General features: G+C 33.0%; 1 long non-coding RNA gene across 1 annotated transcript; it reads left to right on the forward strand.

Moving 5' to 3' along the window:
- On the forward strand, window positions 1–5,778 carry LOC123671659. Its single transcript, XR_006746149.1, has 3 exons — window positions 1–441; window positions 959–1,201; window positions 5,532–5,778. It is a non-coding gene; the product is annotated as an uncharacterized LOC123671659 (long non-coding RNA).
- Window positions 5,779–12,817: the final 7,039 nt, after the last annotated feature.

The raw sequence follows: 12,817 nt of genomic DNA on the forward strand, positions 1-12,817 counted from the left end.
AATAAAGACGGCAGGCTTGACTCTGGGAATTACAATGAAGAAGTCTTTGTAAAATATAAAGAACTAAATTTCCAATTCAAAACCAGAAAAGAGTACCATGAATCTTCAATCATTTTTGTCAAAAAAATTTTCTGATGTGAAATGTGAATGAGTTCAGTCACGGTACAATATTCATCATTTAAATTTCTGATACCTAGTGATGAATATGATAAAGTTAATGAATCTTTTTTTTTTAATGAATTATAATATTCAATCAAGTTGGCCAAACAGAGCAAGTGTTCATAATTTTTGAGTGTTGTTGAACACTGGTGTAGTGATCAATGTTTAAGTGTAGCAAATTTTCGGGGATATATTTGAGAAATTTAGCTTCTGTCGTTTTGACTAGGGTTGGCTTGAACGTTAAGAATATTCAGATAACTACGATATCTGAATAGATGAAATGTGAGTGCTGAGCAATCAGGTTCAATATTTATGTAATGATTGTTTCACTATTTTAAGTATACCTATATCATGGATGATTATTGTTTTGATTGATTCAATTTCTTTATTTATCTCCATTTTTTTTTGACTTGTTGACTTATTTGTAACTTGTCCAATACAATGTTCTTGTGTCAGAATGGATCAATAAATGTAATTTCATTTCATTATTTCATTTCATTTCAATTTTGAAAAGCAGTAAAGAACGTAAAATTAGTGAACTTTTGTTCCAATTCATATTGTAATTTTTTTTTAAAAATAATAAGAAATCGTTATCTCATAACCTTATTGTAGATTTCAGCTTGATCGTGTTTATGATTTGATTTGAATTATTATTGTTATAAAAATATTGCAATGATGATCAATATTTTCTGGTATACTAGATTTACCATTATATAAGATGTACCTACATTTGATGTAGGTTTTGATATTTATATATTCATAATTAGTTATTGACAGCCTTATCGAAACTTATCCTTAGGAAACATTCGGATATTGTGACGAAATGATTGGCTTGGAGAACGAGCTCTCAAAAGACCAATACAATGTTGCTATTTGTTTAGAATTCATCGTAAACAATGTTTGTATCTTCATGTACCTTCAACATGGATGATGTGATGGACAAGTCCACCTTAGTTTGCAGTGTTCTACCTATCCTAGCAACCAGGTCACCTCCTGTTGAAGTACCCTGTACATATGCAAAACGGCGTAATTTGAAAGCAAGGTAAGCCATTTAAATTAATGTATCTATAGGGTGTTTCATCATAAACTGTACAAACATATACAGGGTGGGCCACGGTCGATGATATAGTATATCCAATGTCACTTGAACTAGTCCATAAAAATGATTGGCCATAGACGTCCCTTTGAAGTGGATACTGCGATCCGCTAAATACCGGGGTTTATTTGAAAGTATTGTTAGTCAATAAATTCACTGGCCCCAAGAGAATTTCTGGAAATTTGGATAACCCTTGTATAATCCAAATATTCTTTGACTTTGGATATACTATACCCTTGACTTTTATGTACGATTTTATTGAAAATTTGGTTTATTTGGTAGGAGCCACTGCTATATCAATCTAAAATATTTTTAGCGTTGCAGTGTTGCCGTTTACATCAAGTACTTACAACTTCGATATTTTAAATAGAACATCCTGTATATTATTACTTTTTTCGGTTTGACGTTGCCCTCTTGATTATTTAAGTATTGATTTCATGGCCTCTATGTTAGCAGTTTTCGAGTAAATGATTGATTTATTTCTTTTTTGTGCAAAACATAGCTTCAATTGAACATTCATCTTTTCGATACTTCAGTTGAAAGCGAAATTTCAAATATTCACCAATATCCCGTGTATAATTTACGTGTAATGAAATACGTCTCTGATCATACAGTGTTGTCCAAAATCACAGGCTTCAACGAGATATAGTAAAATGATGAAAAGTGCGTTTTTTTTTTAAAATGGAAGTATGTACTTGCATATTGTATCGAAAAAAAAAATTAAATATCCTTTCAGATGATATAACATTTTCCTATAACTAAGTTGTATGGTTATGGATAAAAAAAGATTTTTGACCATTTTATATTTTTTATATTAATACAACTCATACGATGTTATATATTCTTGGAATCAGAAAAAATTAAGCTTTCAAAAAATGTCACAGAAATTTGTTTTCCCTTTTGAAAAAACATAACTTTGGGTCATAGCTTCCTAATTAAAAACCCTGTAAAAAATACGAGCACACCACTGGATTCTACGTGAAAAAGTGTATGTACAATGTTTTAATTTCAGAGCTTTATCATGAGTATTAGCAGAGATATAATTTTTTTCGATATCGCCATTTTTCCAATTTTTGCTTATAACTCGAAAACAAAAGAAGATGGCCAAAAATGAATACTACTATTATTAGTTTATCAGAAAAAGAGAACGAGAATGGGGTAGGTATCAGATTTTGCCTATCTCCTCTGGTTTGAAAGTTGTAGTGCTGAAACACTGAAATTTGCCCACCCTGTACAGGCTGTTCCTAAATTGGAGGTACAAAACTACAAAAGAAAATGATAGATTCCTCGGATCCTGGCAAATGCATTGTTTCCGATGGCAATAGGCAAGTATAAGAATGTAACTGATAATAATAGCAATAATATGGTAGCGGTAGGAAATCCTTAGGGATTCACCTATCAGGAGAGCTGAATCGACTCCTGCCCACCGCAGATTCCAGATGCTTCCAGACATGGGCGTAGATATGACAGGGGTACTGGGAGTAATTACCCTCCCCAAGACTTCCTAAATATTAAATTTTAGAATTCTGCCCAAAGTTTAATGAAATAATTGGTATTAATCTGAACTGAATTTTTTTCTATTAACACCTCCCCAGAAAAAAAAACCAGATCTACGCTCTTGATTCCTAACCGGAGAGCTAAAATCTGTCGAAGGATCCCTGTCCACGAAAACACTAGAGAAGATACTCCAGCAAGAATTAGCAATTGAATAAGGACTATATTCTGAACTACAAGTAGAAAGTACAAGAGAAAACAGTTCCTCTCAACAGACCTCACATTTTATTAGAGGATAAGGAGGCAACAATAATAATCGATTTTGCTATCCCAAATAACAATAACATGCGCCAAAAAGGGCTGGAAAGAATTCAAAATATATATACCTCGAGTTTCAGATAAAGCGCAAATGGGGAATGATTTCAACTAGAAGTATCCCAATTACAATCTCAACCACAGGTTTTGATTACCTACCTGATAATCTAAAGAGAAATATCAACAAGCTAGGAATTTGTGAGTATCTATGTAATATAATGCAAAAATCTGCTCATTTAGGTTCAGCAAGGACATTGAGGAGAGTTTCAGTAGAGGTTGGAATATTCCAAAGAGTTTCTTTGATACTGCGAGATCTAATAAGTATCTGGATTTTAGCTAGAATATGCTACACCTCCTCACTGGATTCCTTGCAGGGCATTGTCGCCTCAGAAAACACCTCACAAGAATAAGTCTAGCAGAAAATGGCTAGAACAGCTCTGATAGACTACAAATCCCGGTGCAATGAAAGTCCTCTTAAAAAATCTACAATCTAGAATGCCATGTGAATAAATTAGAAGTATTTCTTATCTACCTACTAGTAAGGATTTGTGAATAAACTGAAATAATATAATTTTGTATTCGATTGAGATTGTTTCATTGAAATCTTATTGCCCTCCGTTTTCGAAAAAACTACTTTATGATTAAAATTTAAAAAAAAAACGTTCACAATGAGGATGTGCTTAACTGTGCTACTCACTATATTCATTCGTTTTGATAAAAATAAATATAAACACTTTTAATTTCTATAGATTTTTATCAATTCGACAGTTGTTCAACCGTTATAGCGGACATCAAGAATTTTTTATATTACAAAGGGTTACATTTAAAAAAAAAATAAAAAATTGTGTTTTAAAAGTAAAACTTTGCAATGTAATCAGTTCTGGATGAAGCGGCTAAGGTGATGAAAAATTTGTCGAAAAATAAGAAATTGTGGGAATTAAAAGTGTTTATATTTATTTTTATCGAATAATTACGAATTTTCAAGGACTGACTCCATTGAATATTCATTTGTCGAATATTTAAAATAGTCTATACAGTGACCCGGAATTTTTGTATCGAAAATTACATTTTTCAAGCTCATGAAAACGTAAAATGAACAGTTTTTCCCTCGAAATAAGCGAGTTAAGGTCCTTCGTACTTTGAACTATATTCATATTTTTCTCAGGACTGATGAAATTACGTATTTCTGAATGTTGCAATTATTCATTATCATTTTTTGTTTTTTTTGTTCGAATAATTTGAAATTACTGAAGATTCTGAAAATGTGTTTATGAGGAGGATTCATCAAGTTACATTAATAGGCTTACAACTTTGCTTCCGCCGTTTTTTTCCGAAATTCGAGGCTTTATTGTGAAAAACTGGTTATACATTTATGATTCAAAGTATTGTCCATCGCTGGACACTTCTTTCTCCCATCTTTCGGGCAACGTTCGAATTTCGCGTTGAAAAAACTGGCCATCTTTTGAAGCGTTTCGCGAATCGATCAAATTTTTTACTTCTTCATAAGGCTGGTCAGCCAGAGCGTGAGCCATTGATTGAAACAAGTGATACTCCGAGGAAGCAACGTCTGGAGAATACGGCGGAAGGGTAGGACTTTCCATTTCAACGTTTCCAAGTATGTCTTAACCACTTTCGCAACATGGGGTCGAGCATTGGCATGCTTTAAAATCATTGCGGCCGTTTGTCTTTCAATGCTCGTCTCTAACGCATTAATTGCATTCGATAACTATCGCTTGTGATTGTTTCAGTCAGTTTTAACAACTCATAATACACCTCGCCGAGCTGGTCCCATCAAATATTAAGCATGACCTTGGAACCGTAAATATTCGATTTGGCTGTCGACGTGGAAGCATGACCGGGATATCCCCATGAATTTATGCATTTGGGATTATCGTAATGAACCCATTTTTCGTCTCCAGTAACAATGCGATGCAGAAATCTTTTCCGTCTTTGCCTTGCAAGCAGCTGTTAACAAGCAAACGAACGCCGTTCATTATCTGTCAGTTTCAACTCGTACGGCACCCAATTTCCTTGTTTCTCAATCATTCCTATGACTTTTAGGCGTTTTGAAATGGCTTGTTGCGTCACTCCCAATGATTCTGCCAATTCTTGTTACATTTGACACGAGTCTTGATCAAGTAATGCCCCCAATTCTGCATTTTCGAAAACCTGTCCATTTTACCGCTATGATGGACTTCGACGTCAAAATCACCGTTCTTGAAGCGTTCGAACCACGTCTTTCACTCATAGCGGCCTCACCATAGGTATTTGAGAGCATTCGATAAGCCTCAGCCGCAGATTTCTTCATATCAAAGCAGAAAATTGAAACCTACCGTCAATGACGAGAATTTGGCTCGTAAGCTGACATGTTTAATAATTTAACTTTATGATGCAGACACAAATCGACTAATATTTCAATGACGTTATGTTCACATTTCCTCTAAAATTTTTATGTTTTTTTTTTCAGGTTCAAAGTCGACCCACGAGAGTGCAACGTCGTAGCAACTCACTAGATGAAAGGTTTCCAGAAGAATCAAGTAGAGAATTCAATATCAAGCGGCTAACCCAAGAAAAAAACCGAGACAATCCTAATGAGAAGACTATCGACATGGAAGTGCGTCCAGAAAAGGACATACTCATTCGCAAAATCATTGAACTGATAAAAAGTGCTAAAAACCCAAACATTTGCTATTTCGAAACTATGACTAATTTGATCCAAGAGGGTAGTGCAAGAGGAAGGCCCAATCGACGTTTGAAAAGATCGAACGAAACCGATGAATGTCTGACAAAGCTACTATGGTACGAAGCACATCTCAATGAAACGGAAAGATTGAAAGAACTAATCCTTCTTTTAGCTGTTCTTGAAACTCCGGGGAATATTACTTATACAGAGAGGGCCATTGAAAACGAAACAGCGGCTCTGTAAGTCGGCAGAACCGAGTTATATAAAAACGCTCGGACACGTCAACAACATTTTCGAGGGGGACATCGTTCGCGATGAAATTCACCCGAAATACATTCCATCCCTCGGAGCTGTGACCGCCACCCCTAAATTTTTAAATGGCACCATATGGCAAGTGATACCTCATTTGAAAGGTAGTTTCCTTCTTAATATCAAACAACAGAAATAAATTAATTCTATCGATTCGTTTTCGAGATATAGGAACTTGAAGTTGGGAAATAACTTTTTATTCACTCAATCAATAAAAATAAGATCTAACATTGCAACTGTTTAAAGATAATTATCATTGTCAAGGAATTAAATGATCTAACTGTTTACCACCCATTTCCATACAATAGTACAAGTTCTGTTCCAAATGAGACCTCACATTTCGTAGCATTTCCGGCGTTATTCGACGGCATTCTTCAATAATTCTACGTCGTAAATCTTCCAGAGATTCTGGTTCGGTTGCATAGATTTTGTTTTTCAAGTGACCCCACAGGAAAAATTCGAGTGGGGTTAAATCTGGAGATCTGGCTGGCCACCCTATAGCGCCTCTTCTTCCAATCCAATTTCCAGGAAACATTCTATCTAAAAACTTGTTGAAATTTCAAGTGCTTTTCATGGTAACGATTGAGTGATTAAAAAGTTATTTCCCAACTTCAAGTTCCTATATCTCGAAAACGAATCGATAGAATTAATTTATTTTTGTTGTTTGATATTAAGAAGGAAACTACCTTTCAAATGAGGTATCACTTGCCATATGGTGCCATTTAAAAATTTAGGGGTGGCGGTCACATCTCCGAGGGATGGAATGTATTTCGGGTGAATTTCATCGCGAACGATGTCCCCCTCGAAAATGTTGTTGACGTGTCCGAGCGTTTTCATATAACTCGGTTCTGCCGACTTACAGAGCCGCTGTTTCGTTTTCAATGGCCCTCTCTGTATAAATAAGCTTTTAGATTTGCGAGTCAACATCAACGTTGATGATAGCGAAGGAAATAACCTGTTGGGACGATTAGCTTACAAGGATTTCTCATACAAACCTTATCGAGAAGTAGCAAAGTTATTGATCGAAAAGGGTATTTTATAAACGTTGTAAATGATGATTGTGAAACCCCTTTGGAAACTGCACTTATCTGCCGAAATTTCATATTAGTAGGATTGCTTCTAAGACGTGATGCAGTGGTAACTCCTAGATGGTATAACATCTGTCTGGATAGGTACTTAAACAACAACGATATTAGAGGTTACATTACGTTGATTAGGTGCAATGTTGCGAAGGTATTACAAAGAAAAACACATAGATATAATGTCATATATAGGCCCGAGTGGGATCTCGAACGGAGGATAATCAATATTCTCAAAAGCGACAAATCATTTTTTGAGCAGAAAATTCACAACACGAATGTTTCGTACTTCGATATTGTGGCCAAACCCAAAAAGACAGTTGCGAAATACATGAGAAACGAAAACGTTCTTCAAGAGATAGAGCTCCTTGAAACTTCTGACTACTACTACGATATTATTGACGCTCGAAATAGGGCATTGATAAGAAGGGACCTTGAAAATTTCGCAATATCGATTTTCAAAAACTATTTTAACATATCTGTGACGTGCTCAGATGAAATTGTTTCTCATCTTACTGACGATGATTTGAGAAAATTCTCGAGAATTTGGAAACATTGATTTCGCAAGTACAATCAGTCAACATGGAAATTAATGCACGAGTAAGACCATTTAGAAAGCTAGAGATTTATTTCTGAATGAGATGATCAAGTTTTGCTGCAGGGCAATCGTTGAATCTTCTGAATTCTATTATCAAAGAAGTTCGGTATGACGCTCTAATCAGTAGGTACCTTCAGTACATACTAATGTACATAGATTAGAGTACCTACGTAAATTTCAGTAATTCCTATAAATATTCGAAATCAATGGAATATTTGAGTGACCTCCAGAAATGCGAATTCCAATGAATGAAATTTTATTCTTAATCAGCTATAGCTTTCAAATTTAGGATGCGATATCAACGCAACACATTGGCTTGAAAATGTTTGCCTTGAAGAAGTAAAATCTTTTTAACACCGATGATGATATACTGTAGTAGATATTGTTTCAAAATAGTTCCTAAAAGTTGTTTTGGTATCTCTAAATTTCATACATAAAAATGCATGAAAATCCGCAATTATAGACTAAATTTTCAATGAATAATTATGAATTTCACTGTTATTGAGTTATGTAATTTATTTATAAATACATATACAAATTTGTGTATTGTTTATGTGAATTTATTTCCTTATTTTAAAAATTAATTTCAATATCACCTTAAATTTGATTCTATGGTTAGTGAATAATCAAAACTAGAAACAAGTAATTTCAAGATCTCATTCTAAAAAAATTATTGAATATACATGAAAAAGAACAAAATCTAACTTTGTAAAATAGTTATGAACGAATAATCGACAAAATGTACGTTCTAACTATATCAATATTGCACCTGTTTTGCAAACATTCAAAACTTGAGTGAAACAACCAGTGGCGTCGCTAGGGCGGGGGAGAAATTAGTAGAATTTTTACAGTATATGAATGAAATTTTTCAGAAGCTTATCGGACTCTTTTATCACATAGAAAAATCGATCCTTCAATATAAGAATTTTTTTTAGATTTATCAAATGAAAAGCAGATGTTCATTTATCGTGTAGGATCGTTTCTCCTCAAAGTTAAAATTTCGAAAAAAATTTGAATATTCTCATGGTTTTCAAATTCGAAGAGACTTGATAATTTGTTGAGAGATTTTGGTATTATTTTATTATTTATTCCAAGTCAAATGATGCGCTAATAACATACACTTTTGTTGGAACAGACAGTTACTGAAGGGACAGAAATTGAATAAAAAAATTTCAGAAGAATCGCCAATATTTTCGATATTTTTGATTTTTTTGTCGATCTACCAAAAGAATTGTGAAAGACATCTAGCTACTCAAATTGAGGGGAACTCTAGGTATCGAATTCATAACATCAGAAATGTTGAAGGAACTTCTCAAAAAGTCGAATACTGACCCAAATTCCTCAAAAACCTAAACAGGGTAAGAATTCATTCATTCAAAATTTACCCTCACAGGTCAAAACGCCTACTACCTACCTATTATTTGAAAATTTCTGCAAAGCAACAACAATGTTGCGAAGATTACTCTCTGAATCCTTCCCTTTTTGAAGACTTACCGAAATACCAGTTTGGCTTCCTAGAAGGACTACTAAGCAAACTGGCCACATCTTAAAAAAAAATAAAAATAGATTTGGCAACACCGTTCTGTTGTAATTGTTATTGCATGTCATACTAGTGGTTATTAACTTGATTTTTCTTTAACTTCTGTAATAGGCGTTATTTCATAAAAGTTTGTGAATTTTAATTTACATAATGTTAATTAAAACATGTTTAGTCTGTAAAACATCCGGAAATGAAAACCAAACCTATCATTGTCACGTTTTGGGTCCATAGGCGTAGAATAAATCTCGTCTATGGCGTAGTAATTGCGAGATATCGAAAACCTAATTCAATGCTAACATTTGTAGGTTTCTTTCATTACTTCTTAAAGAAAAAATGAAACTAGCTAGTTTTCATTTTGAAATATGATAAGCCATTTATATTTTGTATTTAAGTTCAATATCGATTTTTGTAATCCTTATTAAGGAACAATTGACTACGCCACTGGAATATTTACTGTACTTCTAGTTGTCAATTTTGCAGGTTTGTTTTTTACCTATCTCACTTTATCATCATACTATTGCAATTGATTAAAATACAACGCTATTTACTTTTAAGGGCACCTCTATCTTTTCTTTCCTCTGAGAGATCTTCCCTTATTCGTAAATATAGGTATGTGGCGCAATTGGCAATTGGCATACAAACTAGAATATTTTTTCAGTATACTCTATTACAAAAACATTAGGGCCTCACTTATTTCTTGAAATCGGTACTCCCACTAAATGCAGGTAGTAGGCTTTGAAAGTCAGTACAGTGTGTACAGTGGTTACTTGTCCGCATCTCTCTATAAAAAAAATGTCTTCGTTTTCAAGTTCCAGTGATTCAGTAAGTAACATTTACAAGTTGCTTTTTAGAACTTATTCATTTTGATTTCGAATTCAAATCAGGAAAGTGTAAAAAAATCAATTAGCCCAACACTACAATCGAAAAATTAAATTGAACCCAGAATTTTCTGGATTATGTTAATGGTTTGATGCAAAAATTTTAAGGTTTATCTTCAAGTGGAATCAAAATAGCAACATTTTGTTTAACAATATGTACCTCATTTATATCGTTATATTTCAGTTTTTATTACTTCATCAATTTAAATTTAGATCTACTCAGTTGAACCTCAAAAACTTTGAAGAAAATACTGAGGACCCCCATTGAATTTCATGTAATAAAGGCACTGAATTTCAGTCTAATTCTTTATGATCCCTTGATTTTTTTGATGCGAATCAAGGTATGATCAGCAATTTAAATCTTTGTTTATGTACTTGTATTTCTTGTTGTGTTTCTTCCCTGTGAGTTCAGCGATTATAAATAATATTTATGATAGTTTTCATTTTTAATCTAAAATTTTTTTTCAATAATAACCATGCATATGAAAAGTAAGTGAAGATTTGAATAACTTGGTAGGTGAAGGGTGCATTTATACATCAATAATAACTTATAACAATTGGGAAATTTGAAATGATTGTCTCATTTTTCAATGAAAAAAAAACAATATTATCAATCAAAAAATAAAAACTATCAAACTTCTAAATTTAACTTATTTTTTCTTGCACTGAGCAAGTTGACGAAATATAGCCGAACTTTGGTCGAAATCATACCTTAATCCTCACATTATTATTTTGGAGATAGAGGGCGCTCATTCCTCAAACAAGTTCTACTCACTGATGATACATCTGTGGTTCACTTCGATATCCCTTTCGAAATTTCGTATTCCAGATAATTTCAAAAATAATTATTCGATTGAAATAAAATGTCAAGATGTGAACTGAAGATTTCAAGCCTCATGGAAATTTAATGTAAAATCGCATCATTGGGTGGAGAAAATTAATAATAGAGATAATTGTGCATTTTGAATGAAATCAATGTGAAGAGCAACATTGAGGATGGAAAACAATACACTGGGAGAAATCCATATTTTTTTATTAATAAAGCACTTATTTGGTGGTTATTTATGCATAACTATTACAGCAGATTTATATTTAATATATTCATTATTAGTTAAATTATGCATTGAAAAAAGTTTATTAATAGAGAATAAAATATCTGTTTACAAGGTATTTGATAATATTTAATATATTTCGGTTATAAATAATTTATATGAACAAACGTTATCTCCACAAATAACATAAATTCATTATCAAAAAATTTTCAATTGGTAGTTAACGATAATTTGCTATTTATTAATATACTCTTACCAGAATTCAACAATTTATTCACTCAGAATATAGGATTTATTAATAATTAACAAACTAACATAATTCTAGTGATCCAATCTGTGGAAAAGTTTAAGGACACATCCCTCAAAGAGAAGCTTGAAGGATCTGTCCTTGAACTTTTCCTTCGATTTGAATTTCCTTTTTAAACATAAAATCTGTGTTACTATGGGCTTATTGAACGCCGCTTAGAACATCTGTACTGAATTTTGGGTTTAGATCGTTTGTACCTGCTTAGTTATTAGTGATTTTGGCAGAGCAATAGTTATAGGGAACAGATGCGATCAAGATGACTAGGGTTCAAACCCGGATACCCTCAAAATGAATTGAATAAATTGAACAACTATTGTTGTTCAATTTATTAACCGTTTGCTCAATTTGTACAATTTTAGTCATTTTGAATTTTTCTTTTGGTTGATTATTAAATTTGTCATTTTTAGAATTGGAATATATTCCAAGACAAAAATAAACTGAATATATCATACAGATATATTATTGTGAAGGATTAGACACAAAGTTGTCAAATTATTTGATTTATGTAAAATTGCGTTTGCTCCCTCTATATATGTTTATTACTTTACTGTCTACTTACTCTATTACTCTACTGTCTGTTTTGTACTCTTTGTTATCTATTGCTGCATAAAAATAAAAAACGATTTATTTTTCAGGGATCTGATATTGATATCGATGATGACAAAAATGTTAAAGAGCGAAACATGAGACGAATAAATAGGCTAGTATACAGGGCTGTGCAAGATGGAACTAGGAAAAAACTCATTGAAGTTATTGAGAGAATGTTCAAAATTGTTTCCATTTTAGGTAACAACTCACATCGTTTCGAATCTGGATATGCTAAAAGAATTCGACTATCTGATGAATTCGTCGCAAGGTATACAGTACATAAAACTTGTGGAATAGATCAGTTAAAAGATATCATTTTTTTTGGAACTGCTGTTCAGTACTCCCACCATATTGATCTTGTAAATAGGCTTCTAGATTTAGGATGCAACATAAATGCAAGGGACTACGCCGGAAGAATTATACTGCACCTATTGAAAAAAACAAACGACGAACCGGAATCTTACCTTAAATTAGCTGAGTTGTTGATCAAAAGAGGCATTGATCTGAATGCAGTAGATAGGAATGAGCAGTCTCCACTAGAAACTGCAGTTCTGCGTGAAGATTTCGATTTTACGATTTTGCTTTTAAGAAACGGAGCAAACTTAAATTCAAATCATTGCCAGACGGTCGCTCATTGTGCATTAAAAAGACGAAATTTAGCATGTTTCTATGCAATCGTTAAGTTCTGTTTAGTAGAAGACCTACAAGGTAAAAAAGTT

Source organism: Harmonia axyridis, chromosome 1 (genome assembly GCF_914767665.1).
Source record: "Harmonia axyridis chromosome 1, icHarAxyr1.1, whole genome shotgun sequence".
Classification (NCBI taxonomy): Eukaryota; Metazoa; Arthropoda; class Insecta; order Coleoptera; family Coccinellidae; genus Harmonia; species Harmonia axyridis.